The following is a 22,011-nucleotide window of genomic DNA, read 5'->3' as shown; positions in this document are numbered from 1 at the left end:
CAAATTGTGTTGCAACGTGTCCAGTGGCGGTGTTCTCACCATCCATTCATTTTGAGCTGTCCGAGAAGTTGGCGCCTAGTGACGGATGACATCGCCTCAAAATGAAGTGGATGTTGTTGCAGTCTTTTGTAGTGAAAATTCCATCAGGGTTTAATTTTTGTACCTACTGAAATATCTTTTTTCCTGTAGTTAGCCTTGCTATGGTTGGGAGAAAATGCGCAGACGAAGTCGCCCCCGAGTAGAACCAAATGCTCAACCTTCGGAGAACCGGTGTGGTGCTTTATCATTTTGTATATCCAGCGACCGTGATTCCCGCAAGTTTGATGTTAGTGAATCTTATGAAGTGAGTAGTAGTGGTAATCAATTTACTTATTCCTTTTCCTGCTCTTTCATTGGTATTTACGACTGCAGGCTTTCCTTTCGTTTTCTAATGAAGGAACGGCCTTTTTATTCATAAAATCTTATTGGGTCTCTAAATCTGGTTATTCTTTTTCAAAGCGAAATGCTAGCGATTATTCAAGTCTTCCTCTGACTACATTTTGTTTACGTCTCTTTTTTTGTGTTTGCAAGCACAAAAATTAGCCCCACAGCAAGACCAGCCGGATTTGCAGCGGCAGCTTCCGCAGTGTCCGAGTTCGCCTAGGCGAGCAATTGTTCCACGCCCGTGGCGCCACTTGTGCCTGCCAATGAGCACGCATCAGGCGAGTCCTTGTTCCCGTTCGGCAGGGCGCCCAGTCAGCACTTTATTTAGAGCACAGCGCTTCTGTTCTAGCGACCCAGTTAGAAACGCCGAAACCACACGAAGCAAATTTATTTTCTTTTTACAGCCGCAGCCATTTCGTGCCATTCGTGATGTCGCCGACGCGATGAGGAATACGTCTTTTTTATTCAGTGATTAGACAGCTAAAGCTTTCCCTTTAGGAAGATTTTTCGCTTTACAAAGCTTTCAAAGGATAGTGACGGCCTCGGTAGTGGCAGCCTTTGTGTTGAGGAGTTTACAAAAAGAGAACCCAATCCGTCAATTCTTCTTGGTTGGCTGCAGGTGCTCGAACCAGCACCAGGAAGTCAAAGGAAGGTCCTCTCCACCAAGAGCCGTCTGAGAGACGCTGACTACCACCCCGAAGCCGTAATATTGCAGTAATCAGGGAACAAAAAGAACACTTTCATACTTTCAATACATACTTTCAGTGCAAAAAAGGATTTATTTAGGGCATTTTAAATGTTATCCTAATGTCCTGGGTTCGGGCCCCTCTTATCGCCGATGTATCTCCTGACTGTAAATATGAAGCACATCCCTGAAAGATGATACTACTTCTTTTAGGCTCTGTTTATGGCACCTAGGTTTTTGTTTATTCTTTCAAGGAAGCCCTCATAAGTACAGTTGAACAAGCATGAATACATAACATGCGTGCAATTTGACATGCGTTAAAATTTGATTGTGGTTAAATAGCGCGAACACTGCTCTCATGTAGGGCCTTGACTCACGAATACCCCTTCAACACAGCAGCCACGTTTGAAATTCATTTTGTGCGACAAATCAGCCAACATACTGGAAATTGCTACCGAGCATCGGACATTTGCGCTCCCTATATTATATCCCTGGAGGCGGTGCCAAAACCTTTTTCACAGCTTTAAGAAAGGTGAAAGAGACTTGGAAACAAATGCGCGCTCTTCTGAGACGCGTTTACTAGCTGAAATCTAAGCTGTTCAAAAAATATTGCACTACGCCAGAAGACTTGAACGGTGCTGTGTAGGACGTTCGGTATTCCTTAGAGCCAGGCGAGGACCCGTCAGGGACCCCTTGAATACGATAATGTAGAGGAATGCTCCCTAAATGAGGTCTCGTGGGCACGAACATCATGCTTCGTTTGGGCGATTATTCTTTAAATGCCCATAGGGTTTTTTCGAAGTATAGATGAGTGAATTCTTCCAAAAAACTACTTATGAGGCCATTTCACTTTTTGCATTTATTGCATCCTTAAAGGCCCGAGGGCATTACATAGGGGCAGGCAACAAACACTCTGTAAGGGTGCACAATTCAATGTGAACCAATTGTTATAAACGTTACCGTTTTAAATAGGCATATGGTAGTTTGGTGAAGAATGACGACAAAAATGAATGAAACAAATTAACAAAAAAATGCTTGGAATGGGCATTAGAGTCCGAAGAGGACAAGCAACTTGGCAAGAAAGTTTGTACATACACTACGCTGGTAGGATATATATATATATATATAGCCAGGGGGGTTTTGTAGAATCAAAGTGGGATTCAAGTTTTGTACGGAATGATGTGTGGTCAGGTGTGGCAACATTGGTGTCGGGGAGGTGATTCCAAAGTGTAATTGCACGCGGGAAAAAGGAGTCGTTCTTCGCGGATGTATGGCGGTTAATTCTTGCAGTGGGTTAGAATGGTTAAAGCGCGAAAGAGTTCCGTTAGGGGGCTTTAAAAGATCGGAAAAAGATCGGAAAAAAGTTAAAAGATCGGAAAAAGAAACTGTGCAGGAGGCATAGGCGTGAGGTGAGGTGGCGAGCCGCAAAAGGTGCCAGTTTGATTGATTGTTTTAGGGTGGTGAAGATGATTTTTCTGGATACCTGTGAGGTTAGAAAGCCAGCTGCGTGGTATTGGACTGCTTCTATTTCGTTAGCGAGATATGCCTGTGATGGATTACAAATGGACGATGCGTACTGGAGATTTGGGCGTACGTATGTTAAGTATGGTAGTTTTCAAACGTCAAGCGAAGCATATTTTCGATTACGGCGCTGGAAACCAAGCGTCCGCAGAGCATGTGAGAAGATGGACTGCACGTGCGGCGCAAATGAAAGAGATGGGAGTACATGCGCACTCCAAGATACTGGTATGACAAAGCCGAATCTACGAAGCGAATTGATAAACTAGGTATGACGGACAGTGGCGCGCTTAGTGGAAATGGCAACGATTAGCATTTACGTACATTTAACGGCATTGATCAGTCTTGGCACCATACCGCGAGTGTGATGAGGTCTTGCTGCAGTTTAGTACAGTTTTCAATGTTTTCAATTGGAGAGTATATGACACAGTCGTCGGCAAATAGTCGAAGTTTTGTTTGTAGGTTTGTTGGCAGGTCGTTTCTGAATATTAAAAATAGAATAGCTGATAAGCTCGCGCCCTGAGGGACGCCTGATGCTCCGTTAGTTAAATAGGAGTTATGATTATTACCAGAGGTGAATTGCTTACGGTTAGAGAGGAATGGTTCAACTCAGGAGGCAATATTCGGTGCCATGCCGAGTGAACGAATTTTGCTAATAGATTATGTGGTACGCGATCAAAAGCTTTGGAAAAATTTAGGAACATGACATCATTCTGAACGTTATCATCCATGCATTGTGCGTGGGTAAAGTCGCCTAATTGAGTCTCGCATGAGAAGTGCTTTCGGAAACCGTGCTGGTGATTATAGAAGAAATTTGCTGATTCAAGGTGAGTCGCGATGTGAGAAAATATAATGTCTTGCAGTGATTTGCAGGGAATACTATTCAGGAAAACTGGGCGATAGTTCGCTGGATTGGTTCATTCTCGTGTTTTGAAGATCGCTACTGTACTGGCGATCTTGCAATCGTCTGGAATTTCACCTGTTTCAATGGAATGCGTAAAGATGAGGCCAAGGATCTGACTACCACTGCGACTGTGTTTACTAAAAGTTTGGGGGGTATTTATTTATTTATTTATTTATTTATTTATTTATTTATTTATTTGTATTTATACCCGAAGGGGCAAATGCATTACCGATTGGAGTGGTAATTGAAAGGCGAAAAATGACGTACCATGGTTACTAAAATGTGGTGTTCATAAAAAGAAAAAGGAAAGACAAAACAAATTAGTATTATCGCAAAACCGTGGTCACATAAACAGAGATTAAACATCAGATATTTCCTCCATATACAATAGGGGCTAGGGCAGCTCGGAACAAATAATTATTAGTGATACCCGCCATTTCAACTGGGAGGTGGTTCCATTCCAGGAAAGAACATGGCAAGAATGACTGAGTGGCACATTTGGTCACTTAGTGGCCTGAATATATTTTAAGACCATTGATTGATTTATCGATTCGTTCAGGGTTAAGTGCTATGTCGGAACACACAGCGCTGGGGGATCAGGTAGGTAGTTTTGTTGACTGGGTAATGTTATGGGTAGAGAATACAGATGAAGAGTAGTCATTTAAATTGCTTGCAACGTGTTTTGTGTCTGTTGGTGCCTTGTGTGGGGCTACAAGTTCTATGTTGGTACTTTGACTTTTATGAGACACAATGCACCAGAATTTACTCGGATTTGAGCGTAGCATCGATAGTAGGCCACGTTAAAATATTTCTCTTTAGCTTTTTGTAGTTCCTTAATCAATTTTTATGCACACAGATGAAATTTGTGCAATATTATAGGGTTATTGCATTGACTGCCGACCCTGTAAAGGCGTTTGCTTCGATTTAAAAGACTGTTCAATTGTTTCCGAAATCAATGAATATGGCAATCCGATTTTATGCGAATTTTTAATTACACTGTTTTTGTGAGTTCAGTATCGTGTTTTTGAATATCTGAGAGTTGGTTTTTACTAAGAAGGTTTGATATTATCAGCGAAAACTGTAAAAAAGAACCAAGTTTGTCGTTGATAGCTTTAAAATTTCCTCGTTTGCAATTCCTTAAGAATTTTTGAGTTGGTGACCTACCAATAAGAGGTAGAGATATGCAGTTGTAGACAAAATAATGGTCGATGTATCCGGGAAGTACTGTTGCGCACTTTGTATCATCGGGGCTTGATGTTAGAAGAAGGTTAATTGTGTTTCGCCCCTTTGGGGGGGCGGTATAGCGTGGTGTGGGTTAAATGTAGCGTCATATCGAGGAATTGGTTGGATTCGTTGGACGGGGATGCACTAGCGGTTGAGAGTAAAAGCCAGTTTATTTGAGGGAAATTAAAGTCACCGAAACAAAATATGGCCTTCCGGGAACTTCTCTTTAATGTAAGTGAGCGAGTTTGAAGGAGGATGGAACAGCCATGTTCAGAGTCAGCCGGTCGGTAACAGCTGTCAAACATCACCTTTAGGGCAATGTTTGAGACTCGCACCCAGGTTAGTTCTGAAGTGTCCTCATGAGTGATAAACGGGGATGATAGAGTGTTTTATTATCTATAAGTGACTACATAACTCGAAGATAGAAAACAATTGCAGTTCTGAGGGACAAAAACAAGAGCGATGGGGATAGTCTCTCTGTGGGCGCGTCCTATTTCTGAGGAAACTTCGCGAAACAGGGAACTGTGCAGACGTAGACCTTGCATGTTGTGCAAGTTACCTTGAACAGCTGGTTATTTTTTGTAGGGCAATATCTGCAGCGTGGTCATAATACCGAAACTGTCATGCGTCTTTTAATCTGCTGTATCCAGCCACCTTTCTATGCTTCGCAAAGCAATTTGCTTGTAGAACTGGAATTTTCTCATCAACACAAAACAGTGTGTTACTGCGTAAAAAATGACGGCGTACACTTCGCAAGAATCCTTGCTGGAACTGTGTCCACAATTTCGAGGCGCCATTTTGTGTGTAAAGGACCATAAGCCCAAGTTGCCATCGTTGCTTTCATGCTCTTCAATAGTGTCGCGGCTGGAATCGGCCTCTGTCGGGCTGACGGTAGCTGCGGCGCTATCGGCTTTTGGGTCTTTTGAAATGGTGAACACGCTGATGCCTTATCAACATCATTTTCCTCACTGTTTTCCGAGTGGTCTACGTCGTCAGAAAAACAATAAAAATTCTCAAGTCTCCTCTGCAGTGAGACGCCAAGATATCTACACAATATGCCGGAAAGCTATTCGAATGCTCTGAGAGCTCGCGTGGTAGATTTCCGCGTGGTAGATTTTATTTGAGCCTTATTCCTATTACATAAAAGCCAGAAGTTGGCTCCAAAACACCCTAATACCCTAGGCAAGGCACCAACATATCATTTGTATTTAATTGTTTTGCTCGAAGCGTAACCGGATTCCTTAGTGAAATAACATTTTGTAGTACTCTTGGTGATCTACTTGTGATGATCAGACAGAGACAAATGCTCGATAAGTTCACAAATACTGCACTGTTTTCCCCTCGTGTTTAGAAACATCACCCTAGATGGTGCCACCATACTGTGAAGGAATATGCAGCCATCCCGGCTATGTAGCCATTTTATGACATGAAACTTTGCTTCTCTGATGGCGGGTAAGGGTTGAGGGTTAAAGGGTTATTTAATTCACAGTCATAGTTTTCGGAATCAAGCTACTTCAACTCACGGGAACTCCTGTTGCTCTAAAGATAAAAAGGTCGATTTAGTTTATGAGGTATTCGCGGATGCTTGATACACGAATTTAAAAGACACACTGGGATTGCATCACTGGTACAGCCTTCGCTGTGTTTGCAGCCAAACTACCTTTCATTTCCACCTGTTACAATTGGAAACGCTCCGTAATTCATGTGGCTCTAGAAAGAGGTGCTTCCGAACATTAAACAACGATATTCCTGGGATGAGGTGAAAAATCCTCCCCTAATTTGCATTAGGTAGTACTCCCCAAATAGATAGGAGAAAAAAGGCGATGATACTTATGAAGCAGCATTAAAGGTAAGTAAAACCACAGGGCTGCTCCTATTTTTTGGATTACATACGGAAGTACGACGGTGTGCGAAAAACAGGCACTGTTATTTTTGTTACTGTTTTGGTATTCCGGTGTTATGAACAGAAAAAAGAGTAGTGGTGGTCATTTCGAAGGCCCAGCACCTGCCTGTAGGCCTTCCGAAAGAAGGACTCAAGTTTCTGAACTAGGGAATGGTTAAGTGGGGCGTAAAGACTCGGGTACAACAACCTGGATTCCGCACAGGCCTGGGCAACCGAATGGCGTTTTCCTCTACCACAAATTGACCACCACTGCGCAATCTACTCACAAAACTATGACTCCACGAAGGCACACTACAAACCAAGCTGTGTAGCAGAGCAGAATAAGGTGACACCCAATTTTGAAGAATCCTTGCAGCTGAATTATTTTTAGCTAATTATGTCTAGTATTGAGGCTCCCTGGAGTGATATTGTTCTCTTAGCCCCGTACAGTAAGGCAAAACTTATTCGAATATTTTACACAAAATAGTCGGTTTGTGTAGCCACACTCCTAGCGTAGATACCCATGTATTGGCAATAGCTCAAGAAAGAGCCGTGTTGCAGGTGACTTTGCATAACAGGCTTTATTTTCACATGTGGATAACACAATGTTTAGAGCTGTTTTCTTCTGAGAATTTACTATGACAAGGGCTCTCCTGCAAGGCATTTCGCTCTCACCGAAGACAAATTTAGGCAAACCTAGACGCACAAATCTTCGATTTGTCAGTGTGGGAATAAAAGCCCTGTCTCGAGAGTGGGAGCCGAATGCGTAGCCATCACGCTACATAAACTAGGTGAACTCTTGTTTTCCTCCGGCGGAACAGCAGTTCCCGTACTGCAGGGTATGCGGCGGGTAAACGATACGGCACACGACTCACACTGGTGCGCGCCACCCACAGGGGAACTTCATTACTGACAAGCTGTGACGCGAAGTGCGTAGTAAAGTGTTTCTTGCCAAAAACATGAAGAATCTAGATCGTATAAAGACAGATGCAAAATGTGGCCGTTCAGCAGTATTGCCAGTGGACGGCGTACTGTCTTCACCTTCCAAGAACGTTAAAAGTAAGGAGAAATGTTTTCTCAACTTTTGTTAACTATCCCTACCCGGTTGAACTGGGTCGTTATTCCCTCAAACCAGTCGTGACTGAAGAAAAGCTGATTGACCAACTCGTGTTTCTGATTAATCTGGTAAAATAAATTGGTACTATATTCTACGAGTGAAAAACTTGAACGCTAACAAAAAACCGGGCCTCATATGTAATAATTAAAGCTGCGGAGAAAACAGTGTTTCATAAACACTTCGTACTGGCTCCACACTAAGATAATGCTTATAAAATATTCACTCCCTCTCCCTTCCGTGAAGTCCGGGACAGCAACGTTCCCAACAATGACGCTTAAGTCCTGAGTACAGAAGCAAGATTGATTACTGGTATCATTCAAAATTACCATTACACTTCGTTCTAGCCCATGTTGACGCCATGACAACAGGAACGCTTTGGAGAATAATTATATAGGCGCGCTTTTATTCTGCTCTCTGAATAGTGTGCTGGAGAAATGTGCGACAGTAGAAATAAATATTGTTACACCAGGAAGCGAAGCTTGTCGCTGTACGGTTCGTCGTCATCCTGAATAGCACTTGCAAAGCATGCATGCATAGGAAAAACAAATTGCTCACGTTAAGAGGTGTGTGGCCACATTCTTTATGTCGGTTAGTTGGTATCCATACTGAAATTGAAATCCAATGACCAGTTCCACTGCAACGACTTTATTTATTTTGTCCGTTTCTGCTTTAAGTACCTGCCGTGAAGATGAGTGCCAATATGAATTGAAAGATTGAGGTCAGAACCAAAGAATATGTGACAAATGTATGCATATACCAAAAATAATGAACATACAAACATCATATTCTCTTTTTCTCTACCAAGAATCGTAAACCGCAAGGCATAGATTCGGCTGAGGGATGTTAAAATGTTTAATTCGGCGGTAGAAGCCAGAAAAACAATATGACTAACGCGTGCAGGCAACAATTGTATGTTTTAAAAGTGGGATTAAGAGCAAGTAAAAGGAAATTTTTCTTATTTGAATTTGCTAAAAGGGACCCTTGAATGAGTCGCTAAACCTTGCAAGACAAAAAAGTGTGAAGCAATGGTTCACGACCAAAATAATACAAGCTGCGTGGTGTCACGGCGTGTCGTCTTCAGTTTGTGTTGTTTTGCACATTTATAGATTTTAAATCAGGAGAAAATCAACGTTTCGTGAAGAAGCACTGCAGAATGCTGAAATCCTGCGCACTATAGAATAATTGAACAGCTGTCGACAGGCAGGATCACGGGAAACAAAAGGCCGAAAATTAAATCAACGCTTGTGTTAAGAAAGCTCCTAGGTAGAGAATAGATTCAAATGACTTAGGATTGCAGGTTTTCTGATGCAAATGGTAGACGCCCTTATTGTGCAGGCGATGTGAAGTTCGTCGATGGTAATAATGGTCGAAATATAAAACTTTCCGAGCATACCTCAAGAGACTTGGTGTCACGGCCTTCTGCATGCGACATTGGCATGTAGTTTTACAATATACTCATGCGGCAAACTGTCGATTAGGAATTCAGGTACCACTCTCACATTCTATTGTTTGCTTCTCAGAAAGACCACTGAGGTTTCATCAATGTCGATATAAGGAAAAAAAGGGTCATAGTCTCATTCAAAATGAGGCTGCTCATCCTAGTGAGAAGTTGGACATCCCAGGATGAATTAAGCGTCGTTGGTGATGCGCATAGCTCCCGTTGACCATGCTTTACGCGTGGAGGGAGTCATTCAGGGATTCTGAGTAGCACTGAGGAATAAATCAGGAAGTTTTTTTACTACTATATCACAGTTTCCGGTAGCGAGTCCTGACAAGCCATCTTTACCTTGTATAATTTTACTGCTTTCTTTGCTGTATTCTTTTACTGCATTCTTTGCTGATAACCTGTGAGTTCGCGAACAATAAACGAATTTTCTGTACTGTAAACTCTCTGCTGTAGGCCAATTATATGAGTGCTTTTAGGCCAAATCTGGAATATTGAGTGACATACTGGCGGGTACCAGAAAATAAAGGCTGCTTGCCTATTTTAGCAGCGTTTTTGCGAAACCTGCATGCCTATACATTTGCGATCAAGTGCTTTTTGTAAAAGCTTAGTATTGTGTAGGGGCACGTGATTGATTTGGCGCTAACGTGTGCACTTTTATTTTCTAAAACCAACAAAATGAAACGTATAGCTCTAACGGAAAACCGTTTCGCAAGCTCACGTGCGTGTGCCTTGTTCTAGGCAGTAGGAAAGGAAATTAGACGCGCTTATTAACTATCTCGGAACAAAGATCTTCCATTAGCGAAGCGGCCAGGCGCTTCATTGCTTTGTAAGTTTCGCGGAGACGCTAGAGCGCTGTGCTCTTTCATGTTTACGTTACATGGCATGTACGTGTGACTAGACGTGTCACCCGGCCACAGCTCCCTCTCATAAGTTAACCGAGAACTTCCGAATACTATCATGTCTCCAAAGCAAATGATTGCATATGGAAATATCAAAGCCACAGCTTCTTTGGGTTTTCCTGGCTATTACAGTCATCGCTGCTCTAACCACTTAGTTGGTCTCAACGTGTGTTTCGTCTTTACGTTGTTCGTCCTTTGCTATAGTTCGCTAGAAGTATGAGTTTTTTAGTCCGCAGCAACCAACTCGCCCAACTCTCCGCGTTAATTGACCACTTCTAAGTTCACTGTTGGTGTCTTCGCACCAGCTGTTGAGGGAACTTTGCTTTCCCCATTACTTCATCGCCAAGGACAAAGAGTGATGTAGAAAAGCACATAGATAATTACGGACACACGAATAAAGAAACCATAAATATGGACAGGTTACGTAACGGCCTATATTTGACCAAAAATGCGTAATTGTCGGAGTACACATTTATTGTTAAATATCGTTGAGTAGTGTGAATGGAGAGAAAATTGACCAAAGATATTGTCTAAAAGCGAGAAAATTTAAAAAAAAACTTACATAGGTACGAAAATGCTCTATCAATACAAGAAAATACGGTTTGTTGAAGGCTCGCAGAAAGAAAGACAAAACAAATATTTCGAAACAACGTCCTACACCACAGGAAAAAAATATATAATCGGAAGACCCTTCTAACGATCAGCTGGTACCAAAGTATGTAAATCTCCAAGAACACACCGTCAATTGTTACAGAAATGTAACAGGAAATAGTGGGACGAATGAATTCTCAGTAACCTTGCATCTACACATTAATGCATGTACGTGAACGAAAGTATTTAACCACATTAGTTGTATAACTGTACTTCATCACTGGCGAAAAGAAACAAGAAAAAAGATTAATCCGACAAATAACCTCACGTATAACCCAAAGCAATTACAACATAAGATAACGAAGCACCGAAGAGGAGAGCCTAAAGGTCAATAGAAGGGGCCTTCGCCCGGCAGTGAACCTAAGTAAGCTCATAATAATGAATAGGCTGCCAATAGCCAAAGCTGGGTACAAACAATTCACAGAAATGAGAATTAGCGGAACCCAGTACCAACAGGCTTTATTAATTTCTCCCAGTTCTTCTACACCTTACGCACTTTTAGTAGTTTCTATAATACTACTGCAGATCTGCCAATATTCAGCACAGGGTGTTTGCATAGAAGCTTGCCAGCTTGTTGTTATGCGTTTAATAAATTGCTTTACGTCCGAGTACTGAAGACAAAGCAGCGCGCAGCCACAGGAACTATACGTAATTATATTACAAAGAAAGTGTATAGAAAATTGTCTATATTGTTGAAATAGTCAGTACGTATAGTTGAAACAAATATTTCGTCGCCAGAGTAAAAATTTCTCTGCTACAATTGCGGCATTGCTGCCTCCACTGGCGTAAATTGCTGCTTTAGCTCTAACAGGTATGTTTCTGATTGACACTGCAAATTCCACCTTATTTGAGGCGTATTAACAATTCAATAACCTTACAGCAGGCACTTCAGTATTAAATTCCTATTAGGAAAGCTTTATTCCAGCTGTATTTAGACCATTCCTATGGTTCCATAACTTGTGTGCGACGGTGGGCACCCTGAAGTACCACTTATATCCGCCTATTCTTTTCTCACATTTCACAAACGTCACAAATGTACAAGAAATCAGCCGATTTTTCCGAAAAATGGTCACAAAATTACGATACCGTTATTGGACTAGGGATTTCAATGCCCACGGCGATGGTACGTATCGTGGTACACACACGAATCGGTTCAAGTGAATGCGAAAGCTTTCTTTTTTGAGGGTCGACTTCAATCTCTTTCACATTGCACCGTAGGTCTCAGTTACAATAAACTTCAGTGCGTTCTTTGACTCTACATTTCCCGTTGCATTGTAGTTCATCACGTCCAAAACAAAAGATAATACGTAATTGTTACTTTACTGCCACAAATGGATATCATGCTTTTTTGTACTTGTAAAAACCTGACTGAATTTTGCCGCATTCTGTTAATGATAACTGTATTGCGCTGCGAGAGAAAGTTGCCGCTTTAATTAAAATGTTTGTTTCGATTCGGACCGTTTCATGTTTTAACAAGGCACCAGGTTTTTTAAAACCGCCGAAAACACTATGCAACAAGAAAAAGCGCTCGTTTCCATTGGCGAAAATAGAGTTTTAGCTGACCGTTTCTGACGGCCCGCTCCGCTCCGATAGCTAGCGGGAGCGCCATTGTGCATGCGTGGCGCGCAATGCCGCTCGCGGCGACACCGGAGCGGGGCCCCGCTCCGCTAATCTGGGCCTCTTAGCGAACTGTCACGGCAGGTTACGTTACTGTGCGGAATATCAACATAGCTGCCCCACGATGCGAGCGCGCTCCCGCGAACTCCGTTTCTTTAGTTGAAAGGCGAGCGAAGAAATCGCGAAAGCCCTTCTAAATAGGCAATCGTGCCACACTCCTCAACGAGCTTTTGAACGGAAGCAAAAAACGCCGACCGAAGCGCGGGGCTGCTTCTATGCAGCGCCGAGAAAGACAGCCTTGTCTTGGCTATTCCAAAGTTTATCGGCTTATTAAAAAAAATTAGAACCATTATACCGTGTAAGCGACTAATAAGGCACTAAATTCGGTAGTTTACATTACTAGAGCGACCAAATTCCAATTCGTATGTTTAAGTTTGCGATGACGTTTTGGTTTGCACACCCACAGGGCAGGACCAGTGACACGAATCATTCCCCTTCGAGGGAGATACGGTTATAGTTTAGCTGAAAGCCTTTCTGCCACTGACGCTCCGTTTGCGCTGAGCGGGCCGCCGATAGCGGAGCGGAGAGTCGAAAATGGTCAGCTAAATCTCTCTAATGCCAAACGCGTGGACAAACGATGGACTGGAGCATCATGACTGCGAAAGCATTAACATTCATGGAGCGCACTACATCAGGGCAGTCTTCATCAGACCTCCTTTAAAGCACGGAACAACTAGGCAGATGAAGAAAACTAACAAATCCGTACAGTTTTTTGCTGGCTTTGCTATGAAATGTGCCAGCTGATGCTCACGTTCCAAAAAAGGGCCTTATTATGGTGTTAACCCGCTTTGAGCAGCGTCGAACCTCTCTATGTACGATTGACAAGAGCATCATGACAGTGTAAGCATTGACATTCATGGAGCGGACTACATGAGGGCAGTCTTCATCAGACCTCCTTGTGAGCGCAGCACAACTAGGCAGAGGAAGAAAACTAACCAATTCGTACTGTTTTTGCTGGCTTTGCTGTGAAATGTACCAGCTGATGTTTACGTTTAAGAAAAGGCCTTATTACGTTTTTAACCCGCCTTAAGCAGCGTGGGACCTCCCTATGTATGATGGACTGGAGCATCATGACAGTGAAAGCATTGACATTCATGGAGCGGACTACATCAGGACAGTCTTCATCAGGCCTCCTTGTGAGCATGGCACAACTAGGCAGATGAAGAAAACTAACACGTTCGTACTGCTTTTGCTCGCTTTGCTGTGAAATGTACAAGTTGATGATCACTTTTCCAGAAAGGTCCTTATTACGATGTTAACCGACTTTGAGCAGCGTGGGACTTCCCTACGTACGAGGGACTAGAGGATCATGACAGTGAAAACATTGAAATCAATGGAGCGGCCTAAATCAGGGAAGAATTCGCCAGACCTATTTGTGAGCACGGCACAACTAGGCAGATGAAGAAAACTAACCCATTCGTACTGTTTTTGCTGTGTTTGCTGTGACTTGTACCAGTTCATGATCACGTTTCAAGAAAGGTCTTTATTACGATGTTAACCTACTTTGAGCAGCGTGGGACTTCCCTATGTACGACGGACTAGAAGATCATGACAGTGAAAGCATTGAAATCAATGTAGCGGACTAAATTAGGGCAGACTTCGCCAGACCTATTTCTGAGCAAGGCAAAACTAGGCAGATAAAGAAAGCTAACCCATTCGTACTGTTTTTGCTGGGTTTGCTGTGAATTGTACCAGCTGATGTTCACGTTTCAAGAAAGGGCCTTATTAAGGTGTTAACTCGCTTTGAGCAGCGTGGGACTTCCCTATATACAAGACTAGAGCATAATGACAGTGAAAGCATTGACATCAATGGAGCGGACTACATCAGGGCAGACTTCAGCAGACCTCCTTGTGAGCACGGCAAAACTAGGCAGATGAAGAAAGCTAACCCATTCGTACGGTTTTTGTGGCTTTGCTGTGAAATGTACCAGGTGATGTTCACGTTTCAAGAAAGGGCCTTATTACGGTGTTAATCCGCTTTGAGCAGCGTGGGACTTCCCTATGTACAATGGACTGGAGCATGATGACAGTGAAAGCATTGACATCCATTGAGCGGACTACATCAGGGCAGTCTTCATCAGACCCCATTGTAAGCACAGCACAACTAGGCAGATGAAGAAACCTAACACATTTGTACTATTTTTGGTGGATTTGCTGTGAAATGTACCAGTTGATGATCACGTTTCAAGAAAGGTCCTTATTACAATGTTAACCTACTTTGAGCAGCGTGGGACTTCCCTATGTACGACGGACTAGAGGATCATGACAGTGAAAGCATTGAAATCATTGGAGCGGACTAAATCAGGGCAGACTTCGCCAGACCTATTTGTGAGCACGGCACGACAAGGCAGATGAAGAAAACTAACCCATACGTACTGTTTTTGCTGGCTTTGCTGTGAAATGTACCAGTTGATGTTCACGTATCAAGAAAGGTCTTTATTACGATGTTACCCTACTTTGAGCAGCGTGCGACCTCCCTGTGTATGATGGACTAGAGGATCAGACAGTGAAAGCATTGAAATCAATGGAGCGGACTAAATCAGGGCAGACTTCGCCAGACCTATTTGTGAGCACGGCACAACTAGGCAGACAAAGAAAACTAACCCATTGGTACTGTTTTTGCTGGGTTTCCTGTGAATTGTACCAGCTGATGTTCACGTTTCAATAAAGCGCATAATTATGGTGTTAACCCGCCTTGAGCAGCGTGGGACTTCCCTATGTACGACGGACTAGAGCATAATGACAGTGAAAGCATTGACATCAATGGAGCGGACTACATCAGGGCAGACTTCAGCAGACCTCCTTGTGAGCACGGCAAAACTAGGCAGATGAAGAAAGGTAACACTTTCGTACAGTTTTTGTGGCTCTGCTGTGAAATGTACCAGCTGATTTTCACGTTTCAAGAAAGGGCCTTATTACGGTGTTAATCCGCTTTAAGCAGCGTGGGACTTCCCTATGTACAATGGACTGCAGCATGATAACAGTGAAAGCATTGACATCCATGGAGCGGACTACATCAGGACAGTCTTCATCAGACCTCCTTGTGAACATAGCACAACTAGGCAGATGAAGAAAACTAACACATTCGTACTTTTTTTTCTGGGTTTGCTGTGAAATGTACCAGTTGAAGATCGCGTTTCTAGAAAGGGCCTTAATACGATGTTAACCTACTTTGATCAGCTTGGGACTTGCCTATGTACGATGGACTGGAGCATAATGACAGTCAAAGCATTGACATCCATGTAGCGGACTACATCAGGGCAGTCTTCTTCGACCTCCTTGTGAACAGGGCACAACTAGGCAGATGAAAGAAACTAACCAATTCATGCTGTTTTTGCTGGCTTTGCTGTAAAATGTACCAGCTGATGTTCAAGGTTCCAGAAAGGGACTTATCACTGTGTTAACCCGCTTTGAGCAGCGTGGGACTTCCCTATGTACGATGGACTGGAGCATAATGACAGTGAAAGCATTGACATCCATGGAGCGGACTACATCAGGGCAGTCTTCATGAGACATCCTTGTGAGCAGGGCACAACTAGGCAGATGAAGAAAGCTAACCCATTCGTACGGTTTTTGTGGCTTTGCTGTAAAATGTACCAGCTGATGTTCACGTTTCAAGAAAGGGCCTTATTGCGGTGTTAACCCGCTTTGAGCAGCGTGGGACTTCCCTATGTACGATGGATCTGCGCATCATGACAGTGCAAGCATTGACATCCATGTAGCGGACTACATCAGGGCAGACTTCGCCAGACCTCCTTGTGAGCACGGCAAAACTACGCAGATGAAGAAAACGAACCCATTCGTACTGTTTTTGCGGGGTTTGCTGTAAATGTACCAGTTGATGATCACGTTTCAAGAAAGGGCCTTATGACGGTGTTAACACGGTTTTTGCAGCGTGGGACTTCCCTATGTACCATGGACTGGAGCATCATGACAGTGAAAGCAGTTACATCCAGGGAGCGGACTACATCAAGGCCGTCTTCATCTGACCTCCTTGTGAGAACAGCACAACTAGGCAGATGAAGAAAACTAACCCATTCGTACTGTTTTTCCTGGCTTTGCTGTGAAATGTACCTGGTGATGTTCACGTTTCAGGAAAGGGCCTTATTAAGGTTTTAACCCGCTTTGAGCAGCGTGGCACTTCTCTATGTACGATGGGCTGGAACATCATGCCTGTGGAGTTCGGAACGTGAAAGCGTTCATATTCATTGAGTGGGCTATATAGGGCAGTCTTCATGACACCTTCTTGTAGGCACGGTACAACTCGTGCTATTCGTACTGGCTTTTCTTTATAATGTACCAGCTGCTGCTCACACTATACGGGCCTCATCAGAATCTTCTACGTTCTTCACACGCTTCAACCTACTGGGTACTGGCCTATCTACGATGAACTACCTTATGCATGTGGAACCGAAACAGTGGAAGCATTGACAAACCCCAGTGTGGACGACATAAGGACAGTCTTCACCAGACCTTCATGTGGGCACTGCACAACTTGGAAGATCAAGGCAGCGAAACTGCTCATTCTGTTCTTGCAGGTTACTAAATTTGGAAAATGTTATGGAAGTGAAAATAGGTCGATTATCATTCTGTCATGCTGGAAGTGCTTCTACAAACGATTGTACAAATTCTACAAACAACAAACGACGTTGTTGTTGTTAGCGGAAGATGTTGAGTTAAATCCCGGACGTGAGAAAATAGGAAAACTCCCTATCATGAAAACTCAGAAGGTACATAATACGAAAGCTGAAGGTAACCATCAGATTAAAACGCAGGCCGTGTTTTCGAAGTAACTCGACAAATTCAGCCAAACAATTTCTCAAATAGAAACAGTCGTCAATATTGTAGGGAAAAATACGGATAAGATTGCTTCCTTGGATGAAAACATAGCTAGCATGCAAGATGGTTTAGCTTCTCAACAGTGTAGCGCGATGATTTTGAAGATCGGACCGGTCGAAATAATAAATTGTATCTGGAATGGTGGAGCACCAGGTGAAGCTAACAACTCAGAGCGAAAATTCTTTTAAGTATAATTGGATAATATCCAGCTGTTGCTGCTAAAACAATTGAGCGAATATACAGGCCTGTACAAAATAGCGACAGATAAGGCTCATCCGGTAAGCTCCTGATGGTCAGCGCTGACCAAAATAAGACGAGAAGAGGAAGGGCACACAAGAGCTTGTAGCGTCATTTCTCTTCTGGTCATGTGGTGGTATGCGCTGACCATCACTTACTTACTCCAAGGGGCCCAATGCGCTACATTTTTGCGCTGGACTTGTGAGTATACAATTTTACGACTTCAATGAAACAGTTACACAATTGCAAAAGGCAGCAATCTGAAGGAAAGTGTAATTCCATTGCAAATGGCCTCTTACAGAAAATTGTGTGAAAACAGCAGAATGTAAGGCACCCCCTGCACGGGCACCTAGAGTAATCTTGGTGACAGTACTGGCAACACTGTATACCGCGAGCCCCTAATCATACGCTCTAGTCAACCATGGCGATGTTTTTTTAGGTTGAGTGTGACAAACCACGATTGGGCAGTCGTAGTCGTGGTCGAGCTCCGGCTTACGGGCTCCCTGCCTGTCTTCCAGCCAGGAAGCTCCAGGACCTCTCGCGGTGTCAGGGTAACCCCAACGAAGAATCCCCGACCCCTGCTTTATACTATTGCGTGTGGTGTTTTCTAAAGCCGCTTTCAAAAGTGGTGGGTCCCTGAAAAGGGACCGCAAAGAAATATCTTCTCCTCCTTTGCCTAGAATCTCGCTCCGAAAGTGTGATCATTTCTTGCGATTATTTTCTAATGGAATCTCTGGATAAGACAAAGCCCATTACTTCCCAGTCTGTATTTCTCATCTCCAAGTGTTTTAAAAGCGTTGTCGGCAAGTCGTACAAGGTTAAGAAACTGAAAACGAGAGAAATACTGACTGAGTTAATAATAATAATAATAATATTTATTAGTCAAACAGAAGTCATGTACATAATCAGGCCTACCTAAGCCGCAACGGGCTTGTCAGGCAGAGCCTGGCAGGCGACAAGCGTTAGATGTTAGATGTTAAACAGCTAACAAAGCCACAAGGTGGATGTTGACATCAAGATCACACCCCATTGCTGTCTTAATAGCTGTCAAGGCGTGGTATCTGAACTGGAGCTAACAAATGAGACCGAAACAGACCTGCTAGAGGACTTTTATGGCCAGGGTGTGACGGTAGTGAGGCGTATCCCCATACGTCGAAACGGCCAACTATACCGACGAAGCACAAAATCTTGACATTTGACCACTCAACAGCTCCCAAGTCGGTCAATGCAGGCTTCATGAGATGTTCAGTCCGAACTTACATACCAAACCCGCGCCACTGCTTCAAGTGTCAACGGTTCGGGCACAGCACAAACGCCTGCCGTGGGAGACTGGCATGCGCTAAATGTGCAGTACAAGACCACCCGGTAGACAACTGCAACTCCACAACCTTCACTTGTATTCTTTTGAGGGTAAGGTGCGCTTGTTAAGAACACTCAGACGGACACGGGAAAAAAACGTAGACTTTCACGAAAAGACGGCGCACTAGCAACTGATTTATTCGGAACTAAACACACACATATATAACAACGCAGAATGCAACAAATTCCAGAAAGATGGGAAATGGAAGTGCGGCTGGTGATAAAACGATACATATAAAAAGATAGCGGTGGTAGAAGGCGGTTCACGTGCTGTCGTTAAAAAGATGATTCTAAAAACAGAATCTCACGCTGGGTGAGCGTAATCGGAGGGGTGCTGACGCATTCACCCTCACGTCCTGACATCATTGAAAACGCGTCGTATATCTCACGCGACATGTTGTCTTTAGCGCGGAACAAAATGGTGGTTTTTCCAAACTCGACCTCACACTTGCACTTTGCACGGTGTGCCGCTAGATTTCCTACCATGCTGACCTGTTGGCAGGGATTCCTGTGTTCACACAGTCTATCGTTAATGCATCTGCCTGATTGTCCGATGTAGAAACGGTCGCAATTCAAAGGTATCTTATATACAGCACCCTGCGAGCAATTCACAAATTTTCGCACGTGCCGAACCTTGCATTTTGCCTTAGATGCTGCATTTTCTTTTCTTAGCTGCAATGCCCTACAAAGGCCACCGAGCTTTAAAGGTGCAGTGAAAACAACTGGTACTTTATGCTTTCCCCCGACTTTTTTTAACTTATGAGAAACGCCATTAACGTATTGCAAGACGGCAGGTCGCATGCGTTCTTTCACACCTCCTACTTCTGCACCTTTTTCTTTGAGAACTGTTCGCAGGACTTTTTCTGAAACTGAAACTAGCAACGCGTCTTGATAATCACTTTTCTTTAGCCGACTGACTTGGAAGCCAAGGCTTTCCGTGCTACGGTGGGGGCAAGATTTTTTGACAGCATTCGAAAGGCACGAAAATGAAATTAAAAAATGTTAAAAAATTTCGAATAAATCAGTTGCTAGTGCGCCGTCTCTTCGTGAAAGTCTACGTTTTTTTCCCGTGTCCGTCTGAGTGTTCTTAACAAGCGCAACTTACCCTCAAAAGAATGCTACACTAACTAGCCCGACATCAAGGTTTACTGAACTTCACTTGTGTAAACTGCAAGGGATTTTATGCAGTTTTTTTGAGTGCTGCGAAGAGTTGAAACAGGGAAACCAATTAATCAACCTCAAGGCCGCAGAGAACGTCACCTTCGCAGGGGCGCGAAAGAGGATATCTTTCTGTCTGGGGAAGTACGCCGATGCAGCTAGCAGGGGGGCAGAGTGGCGTCTGGTTTTGGCAGGGACTCAGTACCAGCAGTCGGACTTGATCGGATCACCACCCACCACCTCGGTTGCCTCAGACAGCTCAACTTGTCACCCCAACGAATGTTGAGGCAGCAGCTGTTAGGGAACCAACCGTCTCATTCGGGACCGATGCCGTCCCACCACTGCCTGCTCGTCCTCCAGTACATGAGAGAGTGCCGAGAGGATGCACACCGGGGGCCCCGCATCGGCTCCCTCCGCCACCGCACCGCCCGTCCCACCTCGGGTGTCGGAGGTGGCGGCTCAAACGAAGGGCCCCCGATGTGGAGCCAAGTTCAGGGGGCCCGGTCCGTCGGGCACCCCTCTAAAATCTACCGAGGAGGTGGATGTGTGGCCGTTCCTGCCTGCAGCGCTGTGCAAGGAGCGGCGTCCGACATCCAAGCCAAAAGAAAGGCCCAAAACGCCCAATCTGAGAATAAAAGCCCCGAAAGACAATACCTGAACACACAAATACCCACAGGCAAGCACGCACGCACACACACACACAAACTCCACTTATTATTAAATGCAAATAATGGGAACAGAACACGTCATTAAAAAGAACTGGAGAGGCCTCCTTAAAAATCTTGACGATGTGTATGAGATACTGCATGCTAATCAGCCAAGTGTCATGTGTCGCGAACAAACACACCTCAAGTCGAAACAAACAAATCTTTTAAATAGGCACAAGGTATTTAGGAAGAACACAGTTGGCTCCACACACCCTTCAGGCACTGTGGCCATTGTGTCCCAGAAATCATTAGCATGCCACCCTCGCTCTTTGAACACTGTCCACAAGGCTGTAGCCATCCATACAATATTGAATTGGTTGATAACGGTATGCTCCATTTACATCCCTCCTGGTCTTGAACTTTTGTGCTCTGATTTCGAAGCCCTGGTTGACTAGCTTCCAGAACCCTACCTCCTCACGCGTGAACTGAATGCGCACAATTGTCTTTGGGGCTCATCTCGCCCTAATGACTGAAATCGCCTGATAGAGAAGTTTCTAACATCCTTTGGAGCACGCCTCTTCAACAAGAAACAGCCTACACACCATAACATAGTATGCAACGCCTCCTCATATTTCGACTTGGCAATTGCTTCTGCAGTTCTCTTTCCTTGTCTTCAGTGGGGCGTGGGGACGGACCCATATGGTAGTGACCACTTCCCCAATTCACCAACACACATAGGTAAATACCCAAGCAGTCCATCTCCACATAAACATAATAATGAATCAAAATCAAGCTGGAGTAAATCCACAGATGTATCTAAACTACAGCACTCAGCCATTGCACAGTTACATGTAGACGAAGGCGCCCAACTCCCCATGGCCCTAATCCTCGATGATGCCAGAAAGTCCATTCCCTAGGCTTCCTATTCCCCGCGCAACCCAAGGAGGCGCCGGTGAAACAAGGACTGGAGACGAGCACGAGAGGCCCACAACAAGGCGTGAGGTGTTCTTAGCTGGCGCCCCACGCCCAACAACCTAGTATTTTTTCAAACAGGCAACGGCGCTTGGGAAGCGCGTGCGGAAATAGGCAAAAAAATTAGCAGTGGCTTGGCTCGGCTATGCCAGGTTATACGTACCCTGAGCTAAGGTTCAGCTGGTTATTCTCAGGTTTCCTGTTGCCTAGGTTAGCTGATTATGCTTGCTGTTGCTAAAACAATTTCCAGTTCAATTCAATCCAACCCAATCCAGTCCTGTCCAGTCTAATCAAATTCAATCCAATCCAGTCTAGTCCGGTCCAGTCACTGCTCGTCTCGTATGCAAAGCACGGCTCTCCAGGAGCGACGCG

The sequence above is a fragment of the Haemaphysalis longicornis genome, unplaced genomic scaffold, assembly GCF_048455015.1.
Source record: "Haemaphysalis longicornis isolate Haplotype H1 unplaced genomic scaffold, Haemaphysalis longicornis Haplotype H1 scaffold_6, whole genome shotgun sequence".
Lineage (NCBI taxonomy): Eukaryota > Metazoa > Arthropoda > Arachnida > Ixodida > Ixodidae > Haemaphysalis > Haemaphysalis longicornis.
Note: the sequence above shows the minus strand (reverse complement) of the source record.